Source organism: Heptranchias perlo, chromosome 25, assembly GCF_035084215.1.
Source record: "Heptranchias perlo isolate sHepPer1 chromosome 25, sHepPer1.hap1, whole genome shotgun sequence".
NCBI classification, from domain to species: Eukaryota; Metazoa; Chordata; class Chondrichthyes; order Hexanchiformes; family Hexanchidae; genus Heptranchias; species Heptranchias perlo.
In genome coordinates this window covers 41,647,157-41,667,814 of record NC_090349.1, presented here as the reverse complement: position 1 = coordinate 41,667,814, position 20,658 = coordinate 41,647,157, and the positions used below count along the sequence as shown (strand labels likewise).

Here is a 20,658-nt window from a genome sequence, read left to right as displayed (position 1 = left end):
CATATCCTGCCATTTCATGGAGTTGCTTGTTGGAACTCTAGAATGGTGTGCTGTAGTGAATTTAAAAAAAATTATTAACAATGAATGCAGCTCTTTATCCCATCTCTTTTTTCTCTACCTCTCCTCTTCTGAAGGCACTAATTTGTACTGGCATAAGGTTCCACAAACGCTGCTACCCTCCAGTACCTCGTTCAAGTGGCCATTTGTCCTGCAAGACAATGTGCACAAGCTACCTATTCTACCATGGCTGACATCTGAGCTGACCCCAATCTTATCTTTGGCATGCAGGAATTTTAACTTTCCGTCAGGAGTCATTGGATAGCAATCGGGAGCAAGGAGCCCCGGTCATTTTATTTCCTTGCTTTCCTCCAAGATCAACTGTAGTGGCCTTTGTGTCACTCTGGATGAGATTGGCTGACTTGGCAGGGACTGGGGATCGAACCTGGGACCGTCCAAAGTTGTGTGGCTCAGTTTGACTTTGGGTGCTGAAATAACAAGTGAGTCATTTGGGGAAAGCACAAATTCAAATATGTTGTTTAAAAAAAAATCTTGGCAATTTTCCAACTCGTACATAGATCTATATCAATAGTTGGATTGCTAGGTTCTTCCCGTGTGACTTTCCCAGCACAGGGTGTTCTCATTTCAGGTCAAATGTGGCAAGGATGCTTCACACATGGTGTGGTGAAAATATTTCTCTGCATGCTGCAGGGTTATTCTTTTGTTTAAAATCTCAAAAATATTCTGCCCTGAGTTGCTGCTTTCCACAGGTTTTGAAGCTGAAACCTGCTTCATACCTCATAACAATTGAGCTGAGAAGAAATTTGAAGCTATTAAAATTATTTTGAACAGGTTACAACCCAAGTGCTCTTCAATGTGTGAGAAGGGTTGGCAAAACAAAAGCAAGTAATGTGTCGCGAAGCTTTTAATGTTTTCTATGTTAATACTGTTTCAAGAAAGTGTTTCCTCGGGATATGTCGGTGAGGCTGTCTGCAGATGGAGGCAGGGTATACAAACAAAATAAAGAGGCTGTTCGGCCAAACCAATCCGTGATGGTATTTATCCTCCACACAAGCAGTAGTCCTAATCCCATGTGAATTTGCAACGCCTAGAGAAGAGTTGAACATCAGAGGGCTAAGAGGGCATCACCTACTTTCTGTATTGGCTCACAATAGTAAGTGGTACAAATAAACCAAGGAATGACATAGGGACAAGAAATAAAAAGGCAGTTTTTAATAATTTGGTTGAGTAGGGAAGATCAGTACGTTCTGTGGTACAGGATCATGTTGACCAGGGATGACCCATGTTCAATCCTTAGTCTATGTTAAGTTAACCACGGTTGTACCAGATGTGAGTTGTCCTCAGCACCTCGGGCTTTGGCAGGGAGGGGGCTGAGAGGGAGCAATTGGCCAGCATTTCTGTTTATCTAGCCACGTCTACTGGAAGTGTGCATCTGTGGACAGCGGCTAAGGAAACGATAATGCTTTGATGTGCTCGTCACCATGGTTCTGATGCATCTCTGCACTAATCCTGAAGGCTCCTGCATCAAGAATCGCCACTTCAACTCAGTGACCACCCCAGCATAAGTCATTGCTTTCGGGAAAGAAAAATCAAGTCAGAAACTTAGAGGAGCTAAGATTAAGTTTGCAAAATACTTCGATTTACAAGCCTGTTTTTCCCACAGATTATAAAAAATTACAACACGGGTAAAAGAACTTGATATTTAAATTTTTAGCTTTGCGCTGAATTTTGCTGTGGAAGTATTCCAAGGTTGCCAAGTTTTTAATCAGTATGATCCACTGTTTGTCTTGCAAGACCGATAAGAACATAAGAAATAAGAGCAGGAGTAGGCCACGTCGCCTCACGAGCCTGCTCCGCTATTCAATCCGATCATGGATGATATTCGATCTCAACTCTACTTTCCTGCCTGATCCTCATATCCCTTGATTTCCCCCTAGAGTCCAGAAATCTGTCTATCTCAGCCTTGAATATATTCAACGACTCAGCCCTCTTAGGTGGAGAATTCCTAAGATTCATAACCCTCTGAGTGAAGGAATTCCTTCTCTTAGTCTTAAATGGCCGATCCCTTATCCTGCGACTATGCCCCCTAGTTTTAGACTCTCCAGCTATGGGAAACAACCTCTCAGCATTTACCCTGTCAAGCCCCCTCAGAATCTTATGTTTCAATGAGATCACCTCTCATTCTTCAAAACTCCAGAGGGTATAACCCATTCTACTCAATCTCTCCTCATCGGACAACCCTCAACCCAGGAATTAATCTAGTGAACCGTCGCTGCACCGCCTCTAAGGCAAGTATATCCTTCCTTAGATAAGGAGACCCAAACTGTATACAGTACTCCAGGTGAGGTCTCCCCAAAGCCCTGTACAATTGTAGTAAGACTTCCTTACTTTTGTACTCCAACCCCCCTTGGCAATAAAGGCCGACATTCCATTTGCTTTCCTAATTGCCTGCTGTACCTGCTTGCTAATTTTTTGTGTTTTAGCCTTGTGCTTCTCTTGGAATCCTATTATCATAGGATTATGATATGATGGACAAAGACAAGAAAAAATGTTAAATCTTTTTTTTTCCGTCCACTTCTAATCATAGGGAATTTTTTGCAAGTGACCTTAAGGATATTTACTATGTTTTCCTTAGCAGATATTGGTGCTCAAGTACACACAAGTTTACAATAATATAAAAGCAAAATACTGCACATGCTGGAAATCTGAAATAAAAATAATCTGACAATGTTTTGATTGCTGCTACCAGTTTTAGAAAACATGTTTTGTGGATATAAAAACCTTGCAAAATATAGATGTTGGCTTTGCTTCTTCTGCTTTTGGCATATTTCCAATAAAGCAGACTGGAATGGTGGAAGATTCTGGCAGTTACTGTTAATGCAAGGCAGCCAAAAAAACCCGCAGGACCAGATGCTGAAATTTACTATCGATAAGCTGAGTCGCAAGAGGAGAATGATTAGTGCTGCTGATTGAGCTAGCATTGAATTTGAGCCCTGCAATTTCATCCTCATGCAAAACTAACATTACATCAGTTCTTTGTAAGATTGAAGTTCAGTTGAGCTTCTGGTGTTTCAGATTGAGGATTTTTTATGTCTTGTGGTATTGGTGCCCTAAAGGAGCTCTCTTATTTTGTAGAATTCAAACACATCTTTGGATGGACTGGAGAGATTCTTGCATTTCAGTGTGTTAGTTGACATGAATGCTCATTATATTCAGTTTTTCAAAGTGAATTTTAGTTTGGTACTTGGTATCCATTCTCTAATTTAAAATGGATTTGATTGTTTCTGAATAGTTTGAACTCTTATAAATATGTAGTTAGTCTTGCTGTAATCTTCCAACCAATAAAAAGTTCACTTTCTTTTCCAGACAACTGCTGGCATCAGAACAATCTCCCAGGACACCCATCCTTGGGTAAGTAAAATTGCATTACAATCTTTGATTTTCTTTTCCCACCCCATGTCTTTTTAAATGAAAACTTGAGTGGCTGGACACCATTCACCAATTACTGAGGTTCAGCTATGTGTTACTGATAATCTGGATACGTCATCAAAGTCTGTTCAGACTGCTGTTTCTATGTAAGTAATATCAGCATACTCTTTCCAAAAGCATGAAGTACACAGTCTAATAGAAAACACATTCAATCCTTAGCACAAGTACAATATATAAAACAGTATGGTTCCTATGCAGTGAAAAAATGGTTGTGTGAGTGTGCTTAATTCTTGAGCAGCATAATGGAACCTTCTCTGCTCGATCCTTCTTTTCCACCCTGTGTCACTTTAAACTAAAAATTTGACTGGGTGAGCCCCAATCATCAATACCTGATGTTCGGCCATGTGCTAACTCTGATTTGTTTCTAACATGTCTTCATAAATCTGGATAATAAGTCGTCATGTGTTGACAGTCTACCAGAAATTTTACCTTATTGCACAACTTTTTTGCATTTCATCTTGGTGAATAAAACTGCATGCTGTTTTAGTTTGTATACATTTTGTGCCTGGGGTAATGTACCCCCACATGTGTATTAAATATTTGCAGATCTCTTTGCAGTTATGGTAGGAGAAATGCAGCTGCTTAGGTCTCATGCTCTGGAATTGTCTTTACACCCCCCTCTTCTTTTTTTAGCACACTCCATAAAACCCACCTCTTTGACCAGGCTTTTCGGCACCCTGCCAAATACCTCGTTTTTTTGGCAGGGTGTCCATTATTTTGTCTTACCCCACCTGAAGCACCTTGGGACATTTTTCTATATTAAAGGTGCTATATTAAAGCATGTTGTGATGGAGCAAAGGTAACATTTTTGTCTTAATCTTTTCAATTCCATTTTGACAGCTCCTGGCTCTATGTACTTTGATGATTTTGCACCTCAATTTAACCATGTTTTGTTCTCCTCGCTGACAAATGGCAACCAAAGTTTGGGTAATATACATATGGAATTTCAAAAATCTTGCTTCTGCAACCTATCTAGGTGAGTAGGCTGATGGGATGGTTATTATTAAAACAGATGCTGAACATCAGTGGAGAGGGACAAGCTTCAGTTTTACTCTTGTGCAGAAAAGATGAAAAGTTTGAAGGTTGCATGCTGTATAAACAGTGTACAATTTACAAGTACAAGTGGGAAGGTTTTTTCTGTTGGTGACTCTTAACCCTTTTGTGATCAGACATGACTGATAACGATTGTGTCTTTTCTGCATGTTTATCAAGGAGTCTGCAATTAATTGCTGCGATTTTACCATGTGTAGTGAATTATTAATTTTACTTGCATTGTACAGAGGGAAAAACTATCTAAGCAAATAAAATATGCTCTGTCGTAAAGATTCTATCGCGTCTTTTGTAGAACAGGTCCGTGATGCATCTGGTTGGCTAGAAGCGGATGGTAGCATGCCACTAATTTTTTGAGTTTTGGCATGAAAAAAGTGAAAATATTGTAGATTCTATTGATAAGTGCAAGACCAATGGAACAGAGGTCAGGTAATTGAAGACTATTGGTTAGTTTTGTCCTCTCAGACAGAAAAGAAAATCAATGATATGCTGTATTTTTATCATGGTTATTTATTTTATAGGTTTGAGCTTTAGACTTGTCTGTGTTTATGAATCTCAAATTATAATTATTTGGATCCTGTTCAAAATCTTATTTCTCTCTAGGGAAATTCCTTGTCACCTCCCTCACCATAGTCTCACCTTGTTGAATTTGTCTTCAGGGTATTTAAGCTTTTCAGGTTTGGCAGTCCTCTGAACAGCGTATTGATTTTGATGGACATGTTAAAAAGTGACCCTTTGACTTCCTTTCAGTTCTATAAGATTTTTGGGAAACCATGTGCTCCAGTGCACAAAAGATATAGAAATGTGGAAAACCCAAGTGGAATGTAAGCTTGACTCTGAAATCTAGTTTGTCAAGAGCTGGAACTCTTTTTAAAACTGAGGGAGTTTGTAAAACTGTAAATGTGGTTATAGTTATGAAAAATTCCTGACATTTTTCTGTAACCCTTTATGTGGCCAAATAACGTGGCTGGGGCAGTTGGAAATGCACTACTGGTATTTAGCACTCCAGTAATTTTTTTTTCCTTTCGTAGTTTATCAGTTTTCCATTACAATTATCTAGTATTGTTGAGCACTTTTTGGATTTGATCTGTTTTTTGTGAAGAATAATGGGTTTTTAAGCTTTGATTTTTTTTTTAAAGCACTTCAGTTAAGACAAGATAAATTGAACACTAACAAAAAATCTTGGACTAGGGGTGAAGCATTTCAGGAGCTGCTCAAACTTCAGATCAAATTATTCTGTCGATTAAAAATATTGCATATCTGAATCTTTATTCATTTTTAGATTGATTTAGTTGCTTTTTCATTCCACCTGCATTAAATTTGCATAATAGAAATTGCATTAATTAGGTGGGTTGGGATGGCTAATACTGCTCGCAGACAATCATAGGTTACAGCACAGAAGGAGGCCATTCGGCCCATCGAGTCCCTGCCAGCGCTCGGCAAGAGCAGTCCAGCTAGTCCCAGTCCCCTGCCTTATCCCCGTAATGCTGCATTTTTTTTTCCTTTCAAGTACTTATCCAGCTCCCTTTTTAAGGCCATGATTGAATCTGCCTCAACCACCCCCTCCGGCAGTGCATTCCAGATACTAATCACTCGCTGTGTAAAGTTTTTCTTCATGTCATGAACTCATGGCATTTTTTGCATTGTGAAATTAAATGTGTTCTCATACCACTCGTGGGTCTTAAAAATTAATTCGTATTGCAAGTGGAATGCTTGCTTCCTATAACACTTGCTACTTTCTATCACTTTTTTTCTTTAATGCCTCTCAATCACTAATTTATATTATCCCAAATGTACTTTCTTACTAACTCTAGCTTGCCCTGGTCCTTCTCGCCCTGATCTGTAGATCTGACAAGTACTTTGTGAACAGCTGCACCAGAACAATAAGCAAAGCTTCAAATTGAAGGAAAAAAATGGTTTAAATTAATCAACCCAAAAATAAGTTTCTACTTGGATTACTCTCCTTACTGTTTTCCACTGTTCCCATGACCTACAACCAGCTCTAAATTCAGTCAGCACTTCCCGTTCTTCTAGGCCTTCCTCTTGTTGCACTTGCCATTCTCCCTCCTTGTTCCTTCCCTCCTTCCCACCCACAATTCCTTGCCCGCTTGCAATTTTTTTTTTACCCGATTCAAACATTCAGCAGCCTTTTTTTATTCCTTCAGAAACTCTCCTCTTCCTCCATGTGCAGCCTACATTAACAGTTGTTAGTTTCCTTTTCCTCTATTCAAAAAAAATCTACACCATAGGTACAATAAAACTTCCTTGTAAAGATGTGATATAAATTAATTACTAAATTCATCTATACCACTACAAGCACATTATATCTTTAATTGTGCAGTCGCTCTCCAATCTTTCCATCATAAAATGCAATATACTAATATTCTAAGCTCTTTTTGAACCTTGAAACTTCAAACTCAAACTCTGCGTTTGTGTGTTTCTCTCCCCATAGTCGTCATATCAATTTTTGAACTTTTTATCTTTGCTCCTTCCCATTTCATTTGTCACTCAGAGGTTTAGATAAACAGTTACTAAATCCTTCAAAAGATCATAGTTATGCATACCTCTCCATTGGTTTCTCTTTCAATTGAAAGGGGTTTTCAAAGTCTGCAAACACCAGAAGGTACAGATGACCTTGTGTAGCTTTCTCAATCCTTTTTATTTTCCTTAGATATTTCTCTCATAACTTTATTTAAATTTTTGTGTGAAAACAAGTGAGACCTAATGCTTTCATATTTATCATACAGCTTTATTTTGGTCTGTTTCACTTTGGTTAATGTAAGGAATCTTACAACACCAGGTTATAGTCCAACTGTTCTATTTGAAAATCACAAGCTTTCGGAGGCTTTCTCCTTCGTTAGGCGAGTGTGACTCACACTCGCCTGACGAAGGAGAAAGCCTCCGAAAGCTTGTGATTTTCAAATAAAACAGTTGGACTATAACCTGGTGTTGTAAGATTCCTTACATTTATCAACCCCAGTCCATCACCGGCATCACCACATCATCACTTTGGTTCGTAATGCTTTGAACCAAGCTAGAGGGGGAGGAAGAGAATCATCTCTCAGAAGTATTGGGCTTCCCGTGTGCACAAAAAAACACATTATGCCTACTCAAGGCAAATCATAAATAGCTTTTACGTTCGGCTTTGTGGGATGCTATGGCCACTGGCTTCTGAAGTGCAGGTCTTGTGCACCTCAAGAGTTAACTTAATGAATTTGCTGACGCTAGCTGCCAGAAAGTCTTCTCTTACTGGGTTTTCTCGGTGGTTGGGCCTAACACATCTGGCAAGTTCACTCTGGGGTTGCCACTGGCTGTGTGAGATGTGCTTTGGTTGCTGGCAGCCCCAGCACTTTTGCTAGCTGAAGTATAAAAGCAGCTTAGGTGACGAGCTCACTGCGCACATCCCTGTGCAGACTGCATATTTGAAGTCAGGCATTCTGAGGTAGCATTCTTCTGACTAGTAAAGATGGCATTGTTTTCTTCCTGGGTGTTTATTCAAAATGGGAATTTGCTAACTGAATATTTGATTGGCACTTGGCACTAAAACAACTGTTTGAGCAGCATCCAGGGAATAAAATAAGGTGTTTACCTGTTTCTGTGGCGGTGGAGATGCTTGTTGCCAGAGTGTGCTGTTTACTGAACACTATTCTGTCATCACTTGGACTTCAAATGCAGCTGATTTGCATGGGCAATATTTCTGTATCCTCTTGTCTGGTCCCTTTCTTTCTCGACCCCCCCCCCCCCCCCCCGCCTCCCAACAAAGTAGTGTCTTCAAGTTTCATATTTGGGTTGTGTCTTGACTTTCCACAAGGTGGTGATATTGCTCCCATCATTGAAAGGTTGCCCAGTTCAGAAATGTCAGTACTATCTGTGGTTTTAACTCTGTTTGCCAGTACTTGACTTTCTAATTAAATACTTGGCATAGGGTAGAAATGATTGCTTTTGCAAAATGTCTGTTTGTTTTCCTCCTTTCCAAACACTTTTTTAATAGTGCTGTGTTCTTTTCTCTTGTGTCTGTGATCCTCAGTATTTTAAGCATGAGGAGTGGATTTTCGAGCTGTTCTGATCCATGACTGATTGCCTTATGCAAGAATGCCATCACTTCTGATGGGCTGCCCTTGCTACTTTTTATTTAAATGTCTTTCTTGTCGGTCTTTAGGAGAGGAAATAGTCTCAGCTACTGTTGGTAAGAATCCAAATTCAAAACTTTATTTTGTAAGAGTTTCATCTGAAATTTTAGTTTTTGTCAGTGTGAAACAAATCATTGTACAAAAGAGGTGAATTCCAGAGGTGAGGTGAGAGTGACTGCCCTTGACATCAAGGCAGCATTTGGCTGAGTGTGGCACCAAGGAGCCTTAGTAAAATTGAAGTCAATGGGAATTGGGGAAAACTCTCCAGTGGCTGGAGTCATACCTAGCACAAAGGAAGATGGTAGTGGTTGTTGGAGGCCAATCATCTCAGCCCCAGGACATTGCTGCAGGAGTTCCTCAGGGCAGTGTCCTAGGCCCAACCATCTTCAGCTGCTTCATCAATGATCTTCCCTCCATCATAAGGTCTGAAATGTGGATGTTCACTGATGATTGAAGTGTTCACTTCCATTCGCAACCCCTCAGATAATGAAGCAGTCCGAGCCCGCATACAGCAAGACCTGGACAACATCCAGGCATGGGCTGATAAATGGCAAGTAACATTGGTGCCAGACAAGTGCCTGGCAATGACTATCTCCAACAAGAGTGTCTAACCAACTCCCCTTGACATTCAACGGCATTACCATCAACATCCTGGGGGTCACCATCGACCAGAAACTTAATTGGACCAGCCATATAAATACTGTGGCTACAAGAGCAGGTCAGAGGCTGGGTATTCTGCGGCGAGTGACTCACCTCCTGACTCCCCAAAGCCTTTCCACCATCTACAAGGCACAAGTCAGGAGTGTGATGGAATACTCTCCACTTGCCTGGATGAGAGCAGCTCCAACAACACTCGAAGCTCGACACCATCCAGGACAAAGCAGCCCGCTTGATTGGCACCCCATCCACCACCCTAAACATTCACTCCCTTCACCACCGGTGCACTGTGGCTGCAGTGTGTACCATCCACAGATGCACTGCAGCAACTCGCCAAGGCTTCTTCGACAGCACCTCCCCAACCTGCGACCTCTACCACCTAGAAGGACAGGAGCAGCAGGCACATTGGAACAACACCACCTGCACGTTCCCCTCCAAGTCTCACACCATCCCGACTTGGAAATATATCTCCGTTCCTTCATCGTCGCTGGGTCAATTCCTGGAACTCCCTTCCTAACAGCACTGTGGGAGAACCTTCACCACACGGACTGCAGCGGTTCAAGAAGGCGGCTCACCACCACCTTCTCGAGGGCAATTATGGATGGGCAATAAATGCCGGCTTCGCCGGCGATGCCTACATCCCATGAACGAATAAAAAAACCTTTTAAACTAAAGCTTTTGCTCATCAGGCTTGAAGATTGATCAGCTCTTGAGTACTCGAGGTCCTCTTCTTGCGTGATGTTGAACTGCAGTGTGCATTCCTTGTGACTGCTGGGTGGTAAAGAAGAGAAGAGACCGTTCTTCTCTCAGTCATGTTTATTTTGATTTTTACCAATAGGGCATAGGATTGGGGAGGGTCATTCTTGTCCAATCTCACTCCGTGGCTGTGCCTCAATCATGAACATACTTCAACGATTGACAGTTTAGGCTTTGATCATGTGACTGGAGATCCTTTTGATGTAGAAAAGACCGTGTTCAAATGATGGGTTGTAAAAGGTCCCTGACATTTCTATGCCCAGACATTCTTAATGGTCCTTGCCTCTCCAATTTTGATTGCTTCAGTGGCTTCAAATCCATTCCTTATAGCATTTGGCCATATGCTGGGTGCCATACTATTTGATGTTTTACAAATCCTAGTTCTTTTGAACAGATTACCAGATATGAATGAGAGGCCCATGCTTTTTTCACACCTATCATGGCTTTCCTGATCCAAAGCCTTTGATGTATGTCCTTGTTGCTTTTTCTTACATCGCCCCCTGCTGGGTTGAGATGTTGTGCTTCCAAAAGCCTGTTTTGAAAACCTGCCAATGCTTCAAGCTCAATATTATCCATTTAGCTTATATTTTAAAATCTAGATATCTATCCGCAGTACAATGTCTTCGATTCCGAAGCTCGTACGACATCAATGCTATCAGCGTCAGTGAGGGAAAAACAGGATTTGCAAGAACACAGTTTTCAAATGTCTTGGTTTAAAAGGGGTACAGTTAACCCTTTCCTTCAATGTCTTATGTTAAAGGAGTTTTGAACCCCACAATTCTTAGGTGGGTTTTAGCTGTTTCTTGCATCACCTTTTCTGATTAGATGTGGAAATGCACTAATCAATCTTTCGGTGACTGCAGTTGCATTTACACATACATTTTCCCTCATTGTAGGCTTTCTGGTAGACGTGTGTATATATAAAGTAATATGAATTTTTGTTTTGCTAAAAGCAGTTCATTCAGTTGATCTAAGAGGATTTGTGTTGGACATACAGTTTGTCATTTTTGTTGCTGAGTAATATCTTTTCCTTCCTTCCCTTCCCCGATCTGAAGCAGTTGAGATGATAAAGAATATCTCACTCATTTTTGTTGCTCACTTGTTAGCTACCAGTTGACAATTATTACATTTTATTAAGATGTAATTAGTATTAATTTCCTTCTGAAGACTACACTTAAAACAAAACTAAAATTCAAGGTAGAGGATTAAAATGGTTTCCGTGGATAAAAGTAAATACAATGTGAAGACTGTAAGTTGTCAGTCTAGGAATTAAGATGTTAGTAGAAATGTCCTCCACTACATTTATGAACTTGTTTTCTACCCATTTTGAAGATGATCATTGCTTTTGTGGAAGAGACTCATCCAAAGGAATGAAAATTTGAATCTTAGGCCACAAAATGTGGACACTTAGTCTTGTGAGACAGCAATTTACATTTACTTTCTCCAATCTGGTCTACTGTTCACTGCTCACAATGCAGTCTCATCTACATTGGGGGCGCTGAATGCACGTTAGGAGACTGCTTTGCTGATCACTTTCTATCCATAAGCATTATCCTGACTTTCTTGTGGCTCACCACTTTAATTTGACCTCATGGTCTTTAGCTTCTTGCACTGTTCCACCAAGCCCAATGCAAGCTTAAATCTTGTTTTTGTTCGTTTTTAGAATGATGCTGGCAAGGTTGCATTTATTGCCCATCCCTAGATGCCCTGAGAAGGCTGTCTAATGAGAGGGTGATGGGCCTTCTGCTTTGGTTGCTAAGCCACTTCAAAGGACATTAAGAGTCAGCCACATAGTGTGGGACTGGAGCCATATATAGGGGTTGCCGGTTCCCTTCATAGAAGTAAGCCAGTTGGATTTTTATGGCAATCTGGCAGTTTTCATGGTCGTTGCTCTGGTACAAGCCCACAAACAACCAAATCCATTAAATTCCATTTCATAAATTGCTTTGTTGGAATTTGAACTCAGGAGGTCTGGGTTACCATAACCATTATACTGCATCGTTCTCCTGGGCTATCTGCAGTCCTCCGGTCTCTGTTTTAGTAAGTTCAGACTTTAGCTATATACACTATTTTCTTAACAGCACAATGTGCCAGTGATGTGGAATGAGTCTGTTGGTGTTCAGGTGAGGTTAGTTGACATCCTGGATATCGACATTTCAGAGCACAGTTCTGATTTGGGGTCGGGGGAGGTGGCAGGGGGCAGGCAGCGTCTTGGTCTAATTTATTTTCCCCGCAGGACTGACACACCCGCTGTGTGTTCCATCATTTTCAAATTTAATTTTAGACCTTATCCGCGAAGTTTTTTTTCTCTCTCCGTTGTCTTCCTTTTTACTTGGGTGGACGTTTCTTAGTAGTTTACACATTCTCTGTATTTTAAATATCTTTGCTTTGCCTCACTAAGAATCTTTCATTGAACAATTTTTTGTTTTTTTAAGCAGGTGCTTGGTCATTCAACCCAGCATCTGTTTTCATATCCTTCCCTGTTACTTTCTGATTCTGCTAAAATGTATGTTTGTTGCATTTTTCAATTCTGAAGAAAGGATCTGCTGAAAAGATCAACTTGTCCCCTCTTTTGATAGATGATTGCTATATTTTGAGCATTTTCTGTTTTTATTTCAAATTTACACCATTTGCAGTTATTTTTCCTTAATCTGTTCATGTAGAATGGTATGGAAGAGTACTTGACCTTGGGTGAAGTAAAATGCTCGAGGTTGTATCTTGCCTCTGTTAACAATTGACCGGGGACTTAATGATGGCAGGTGTAGGGGAATGCCTGATGCTCCTGTAATGCTGCTTTCCTTGCTGATAGAAGAAAAGGTTACGTTGTGGATTTCATTACATTTATTCACCTGCTTCAAGTGTAGCTTGTCTGAAATAAGAGCATTGACGAATGAGTTTGGTTGACCTGTCGAAGGTCATCCTATTTGTATCTCAACACATTCAGCCAAGCTTCCAACTGCATTCCTAATATCCTTTATCTTTCTCTTACATTTCCTGGTAAGTTATTCCAAACATTTATAGCCATTTTGAGTTAACAAGTTCTTCCCAGTATACTTGTAAATTTATCCTCTGGTCTTACTGGGTCTTAATCTGATAGTCAAGAACAAAGGCTAAGTTTCGTTAATAGTTTCTCATAATTGATCACCTTCACACTTGGATCAGTTCTTGCTATTTTCTGCATCCTTTCCAACACGTATTTACTTTTTCTAATGTAGTCATTGGATTTGAACACAGTGGTCCAAGTAGTTAGACTAGTCCATTATCAAGCCTTAGTATAACCTCTAAACTTGTACAGATATATCCCTACAGTTCATTTGCTTTAATTTCTTCATTGTCCCAACTTTGCAATTTTTCTAAATTTCTTGTGTTGCAATACAAGAATCCAGGCTCCTGCATGAAGAATGGCCTCTTCAGCAATATACAAGAAGGCTGCCACACCCTTGGTGCACAACAATAAGAGGCAGGGAATAAACTGAAATGAGAAACAAGAAAATTTCCATTAAGTCACATGACAAAATTCAGACATTAAACACATCCTGCAAGCCACTTGTAAAAGCAGCTACAGATGGCATTTCTTGGATGAGGGTTTTTTAAAAATCTTATGAAGAAAGAACTTGCATTTCTACATAATATGAATGTTCTCACAAAATTTACTTTCCAAGGACAGGTTTTAGATTTATGCTTGTTTCTCTCTTGGCAAGTTTCAGATTTTGGGGGTGGGTGGGTGAGAAAGGAGTGGACACTTTGAGCTCTGCATGGGAATTGCACAGAAGAAGGGAGGACAAATTGAACAACTCCCCCTGATTACTTTCACGCACACTTCCTGGTAATTGGCTGGAGTTGGTCATCTGTCTGACTGCTTGTTTGTGTAATGCACAAAGATTGAATGTTTTTTTAAATTATAGTTATCATAAAACTCATTATCTTGCCAACTTTTGATGTTACAATAATTGTAAATTGCTGGAAAATATTAAGACTGTCCAAGCTGCGCTCTGGATGATAAATCATAATTGTAAGGAGAAGCGGTGGTTGGATAAATCATGTGCATTGTTGTGATTGAAGAGCCTGAGAGATGGTCTGAAACAATCCCATTATAATACTGTAACCTCCTGTTGCTTTAAATGCAAGGCATTTGCAGAAGCAGCTGCATGATGGCATTTCTTGGATGAGTATTTTAAAAAAAAATCTTAAGGTGCTCAAGGATGTGTTTAGTGTCTGAAAATTGTTAGATTTGTGTGCTGAGATTTCGTCCTTTTGTGGGAGATTAAATGGAGTAATGTTGCTGAATGAGTGATTTTTTTTCTCTTTAATATCCACACCTTCCCTGTCATTTGGCGTCTGTCGATTCATAACTTGGAAGTCATTTCAACAACTACTTTTGGTAGCCAAATGGTGCAACTTAAGTATTTTTCATCCTATTGAGGACTGCAGCGGATATGATAGTGTTGTGCCCCCCCCCCCCCCCCCCAATGTAGAAAACATCCTGAGCTTCCTGCAAAGTAAGAAATGGAATATTGCAGCTGGGATTGCATCATAAGGTTGCTATTGTATTTTTGTTAACTGAAAATAAAAATAACCATCATTTAGGTAGAAAAAATTAATTCAATTAAGAAAATTGGGTCGGAATGGAATATGGTGGTATTGAGGATTAGTTTTTAGTTATGTATCCAAATCAAGAATTAAGTTTCTTCTATTGATATGCAAAATTATTTCAAGTATTGGCGAATGGGTAGTGGGGTGATGGAAGAAGGTTGTGTGTTAAACTGAAAGTCTACCCATATGGGATTAGAATTGAACTGGTGTATCTCCTATTAAGTTTTGAGTATAGTAGGTCGATAATTTGTTGATGACCCTGCATAGTTGAGTGGCTGTGTCCGAGTGTCAGGACTGGTGGTTGACATGCATGATTGGATTTTGTCAGTTCTCTACAGCAGTGGAAGATGGATTGAGAAACTTGTTGGATGTGTTAATCGAGAAGGGGAAATCAGGTTAGAGAAATGCAATATGAATTGTGTTGAACTGAAACTTAAGTTGGTCTTGCAGAGATAATAATGCGCCACAATTTTCCATTTAACTTAAGGTTGTGGAGATACTTTATTGAAAATGTGTATGTTGGACTTCAACTTGCACTATAGGTTTGTTCTTCTAGCTTTCCCATTGTTGGCCAGGGGCTGCAGTAACCTGAGATTCCCATCTCCTCTTTGTACTAAGCCAGTAACCGTAACAGGTGACCTCTGATCGACACCATGTACGACAGGAGTGCACCCAGATTGTTATCAGATTATATGAAGTCTCTACTAAAAAGAGGTCTGACTTGGGCTGCTTCTTTTGGGGAATACCCTTGTCTGCTCCCAGCAGTCTGTTGGTATAATCTTCAGTATTGGCAACAAGAACAGTTGTCCCCATCTGGAAAATTCAGTTTGGGAGCTCTTTAGCACTGACTGGTGTATGAAACCTCCCTGAAACTACTGTCTTTCAGAAGACAGGCTTCCCAGTCATGATTATTATGCAGTGACTTGCTGAAGGTATGTGTGTATGGATGGAGGAGGACAGGGTTGGGTTTGATAGTGATTTTCTTTCCCATGTTTCCCCCTACCCCTTCCCATGCAACCCCCAGTAATTTAATAGTTCATTGACATGCATTGTCCAGATTTACTCTTGAAGAATGGCTGGGTATGAAAGGGCTGCCAGTACCTGTGGGACTGTACCCTACATGAGTCATTGCTTTCAGGGGAGGAGGGGTAAAGAGAATAATAAATACTGGTGAACATTATATTCTACACATGTAAGTGGCCATTACGCTATGGAATAATTTCAAATCCCACTCCAGTAATAACTTTTGAGGATGAGTGACAGGTCCAAACAAATATATAGGAAAAAGGATTCTACCAAGTAGCAGCCATGAATGACAATCATGCCCAGTTGTCATTCCCACCCCCTCCCCCAAGCTCATGAACACAGTGCACATGTGGTATCAAGGATAGGATAGATCTTCCTAACTCATGGACACTAATTCTGACATCTCGATCTCTTTTCTCCCTCCCACTCCCTATCAACTCCTAGAATCTCAGAGCTAATGTAATTTCTTCAATCTCTTTTTCTGCCCCTGCCCTGTCCCTGTAACTAATTAGAAACATCTTGCTAACTTGCAGTATTAATTAGCTGTGAGTTTATTCATACTGATGAAATAATAATCAACAGTGTGTTGCATGCAAGCTATGATGAATCAAGTAATATCCTGGTTCTGTCAGGAGTAATATCATTTCCCAGTTGATAGAAATGGCCAGTTGCATACTTTGCCAGTACAGTTAGTAAGGTTTTTTAATTCCCCTGGTTACCATTAATTGCCTAACACAAAAACACTCGTGCTGATTTAAATGTCCCATCAAATAATGTTTTGTACAAAAAACAACCCAGTCGAACACAGTTTTTTGATTTAATCTAACGCAAAGGAAACATCTGTTGCAAGGAAAGAAAGCCAAATTAAGATTTTTAGAAATGCTTTATGATGAAACAATTTTGTCCAGGTAGTGGCACTGTGAAAGTGAAATTAAGTAGCAATCAACCTGTTAATTCTCTACTTTTGTGCTTTGAAAGAATTTTTTAAATTTTGAGTTTGCATTATTCTTAAAACTATGTAAAAGTCCTTTTACACAGGTGAAGTATACATGGTATACAAAATAAAAACAAAATGCTGGAAATACTCAGCAGATTCAGCAGCAGCTGTGGAGAGAGAATCAGGTTAAAGTTTCAGGTTGATTACCTTTTTGTCAGAACTGAAGAAGTTAGATTTGAACAGTTTTTAAGCAAGTGCAGAGCCAGGGAAAGGGGTGGAGGGGAGCAAAGAACAAAAGGGAAGACCTGTGATAGGGTGGAGGGCAGGATGATTAAATGACAAAAGGCATGATGGTGCAAGGCAATGGCGGTGGTAATGGAACACGAGAAACAAAAGATGGATCTGGAGGAGCTGGAAATAGCAACAGAAGAACCATTACCAGCACCTGCTGTTGGGAGGGTGGAGGGAAAAAAAGGGAGCAGTGGTTATGATCTCAAGTTATTGAAATCCATGTTGAGTCTGCAAGGTTGTAGAGTGCCTAATCAAAAGATGGGGTGTTGTTCCTTCAGCTTCCGTTGAGCTTCACTCGAAATGTGTCGGAGGCAGAGTACAGAGAGATGGGAGTGGGACAGAGAATTAAAATGGCAAGTGACCGGAAGCTCGGGGTCATGCATGCGGACTGAACGGAGGTGTTCAGCAAAGTGATCACCCAATCTGTATTTGGTCTCCCTGTTATAGAAGAGACTACATTGTGAGCAGCAAATACAGTACACTAAAGAAGTACAAATAAATCATGATAAACATGTGCTTGGCATTGGCCCTTCCCACATGCATAAAATGGCCTTTATTTATGTTAAATTATATCTTCTAGACTCGGGACCTATCTTAATTGTTTTTTCTCATATAAGATCCTAACACTTTGACAAATAATCCATGCAATTGCAGAGGGTTTCCCCAACACCTTTTGGTGAAGGATAGAATACTGGAGCCTAGTCTTCAGTTGCTTCTAAGCCTTTATTCACAGAGCTCCAAATGACACACACCACACCCTAGATTAGCTCTTGTATATGGATACAAGAGCCCCAATTGAAGCACACCACCTGAATACAATTAACACTAATTGATATAAATCACATGCATACAATTAACACCTTGGTTAATAAAGATTGTAAGGGGCAATGTCCCAGCACTGATCCCTGTGGGGCTCCACTCATAACCAGTCCCCTTGTAAAACTACTGTCATTAATAACAATTTCTTATCCACCCTGAGATCTGCCTGCCAATCCCACTATCTTGAGTAGCCTGTTGTATGGCACCTTGTCGAAAGCTTTTTGAAATCTCTCATGTCAACCAGGGTACATTTGTCCACCAACCCAGTAACGGTCTCAAAAATGTAACGGGACTGGTAAGATGTGACCAGAAGCCACGTTGAGAATCTCAACTCCTGTCATGCTGGTCATACAGACAATGGCGCGATCAACAACTTGCACTGTAAACTTTTCCATCTCGGGTGCCAATCTAGTCATTGCTAACTTAATCCAAAATTTCTTGGTGGTCTAAGTAGAATATGCCGCAGCAAGCATTGTGGCGGATCAGAAGTAGTGCAGCCAATGGCCAATCTTCATCAGCCTTTGGTACTTGCAAGTTACAAAACATAGGGTAGGATGTATGTTCACTGAATAAAATGAAAAGAAATTCAGTCGTGCACGTTTATTCGGAGCTGTAAATGAACATAAGAAATAGGAGCAGGAATAGACCATACGGCCCCTTTAGATTGTTCCGCCATTCAATAAGATCACAGCTGATCTTCTGCCTTAACTCCCCTTTCCCATCCTATCTCCATGTCTTTTGATTCCCGTAGTGTCCAAAAATCTATTGATCTCAGTCTTAAACATACTCAACGACTGAGCATCTATAGCCCTCTAGGGTAGAGAATTCCCAAGATTCACAAACATTGCTGCTGTGCCTGAAATACTTGACTGTAAAACCTTCCACAGCCATGGTTAAGCTGTAGAATGCAGTCAGACTAAGAAATGGCGACAATGTAATCTTTCAGATTTTATGTTTGAGTATGGGAGAGTAAGTTTCAGGTTTGACAACTATATGTATGTGTCGGACCTAAAATCAGAGAATTGTGATATTTTATATTAAATTCATGGTAACAGAATGGACCTGTGCTTTAAATGGAGTGTGCTGTGCCAACTCGTTTACCGACACTACAATGCGCTTATTGGGGAGGTAGATACCTGCAGCTAATTGAGCGAGTTGCATATGGTTTACATGACACTACAGGTTTGATTGATGCTGCTTGCTTAACACAAACCAAGTGCATGCCCCGTGGGAGCTGTGGGTAGGCTCATCTCTCCTGTTAAAGTGAAGACCTTTGCTCATGTGATCCCACAGTAATGAAGATCCCAGCACTGATTCAGCTTGTTTGCAGGACCTGGGTTTAGAGACAGGATGAGGACAGTGCTGTAGTACAGCAAAAGGTATTAAAATTGCCACTTCCACATCTATCCTTTGCTCCTCTCTAATGAGCAGCTTATATTCTTTGCAATATATTTGCAACATGGACTTAATTATCATCAAAGAAACAAATAGACTGGAAGACGCTATGACATTGGGAGTTGGCATCAACTTTTTGTTACCAATTAAAATAATCTGAAATGCTTTTACTTCTAGCTGACCGAATACTTAATTTGATCAGGTTTTATAATTACTGTTTTTGACTCTGGCACTGTTGGTCATTTATCACTTGTATGGACTCAATGAGCATTATACAATGATGTATGAATGCTGAACTTTAAATATAGATAGATTTGTTTTTTGATACTGTGCTGTAAATTGAACTTGCGTGGATATCGTAAATGAATTTCTTAACCTGGGTCAGCTTGGTTAGGTTGAATATGGTAAAATATGCATTGTCTTGGTCAAATAGAGAAGTGCAAGGTTGAAACTGAGTTCTGGATTTGTTTTCTGGAATGTTTGTTAATATTACATCTACTTGGTTATGCATGCCACACCAAGCAAACCTTTGTAAAGGCATAGTTAGAAGAATATGTAAATATGGAAATTCTGTTGAAGCTGATCAGCTCGTTAACATGAGTGCACGCACAGCCTACAATGATCGTGACGTGTAAATTGGATAAAAGATGGTTACATCAACGAAGTATGATACTTGGCTACTTCAGGCACAAGTAACTAAAGACATGAACTGCATATTTTCCTTTTTGGGGAGTTTATCAGCAACAATACTTGAATGGGATGTGGTAAATTAATAATAGCGATGCAAGTTTAAGGGACCACTGAATTCCAATGAGATGGTCTAACCATGCATGACTAAAATAAAGTAGGGAGATATCAGCCAATTAACAGTGAGTCAGTGTCCATTTCTTCTATCAATAGATGTAGGTATGTTCATAGGGGAAATCCTACAATTTACTGGTAATGAATATTTTGATTTTAGTTTGATGTAAATTATACTGCATGTCGCTGGCAGTTTGGTTTCAATGGCTAATGAATAGTCAGTTTATGTCTGCATTTTTTTCCATCGTCCTACTTTTCATGATTAGTAAAGTTGTTGGGCTTTTATTATTCCATACCAGGCCAATTTAAGGTCAGTCAGATTCATTTGATGAAATCAAACTCTGGCTTGTACTCGGTTTAGTTATTTATTTCCTCACAATCTGACCAAGGAATGTGGTTAACAGAATCGTAGGAGTGGACCTGTTTTTCCATTTCACAGAGCAATGCAGAGATGCATCCATAGATTTTTGGGAGGTCAGAAATATTTGTGGTCACATAAATACAATGAAATAGGTGGGAAGTTAATTTGGTCAGTAGAGAACGACTGTAGTCTGCAAGTTTGAACTGGAGAATAAATGCTCAGGTGCTATTGAGTTTGAGTTTTTAACGCAATGCAGTATCAATCCAAGAATTTTTGTGCCAGTGTGTCGTGTGTACTGCTTTATGGAAACATTGCAGTATTGGGAGACTTTGTGC

The 20,658-nt window shown here is 40.0% G+C and overlaps 1 protein-coding gene across 8 annotated transcripts in view; it reads left to right on the top strand.

Moving 5' to 3' along the window:
• Positions 1-20,658, top strand: part of arvcfb (ARVCF delta catenin family member b) — a 268,627-nt gene that overhangs the window by 43,828 nt on the left and 204,141 nt on the right. For 7 of the 8 annotated variants that reach the window (XM_068006115.1, XM_068006116.1, XM_068006119.1 and 4 more), the window contains exon 2: positions 3,385-3,429. The exons of the other annotated variant lie outside the window; for it this stretch is intronic. The gene's annotated coding sequence lies outside the window, so the exon portion shown is untranslated. The remainder of the gene's footprint in view (positions 1-3,384; positions 3,430-20,658) is intronic. 8 annotated transcript variants of the gene reach the window in all.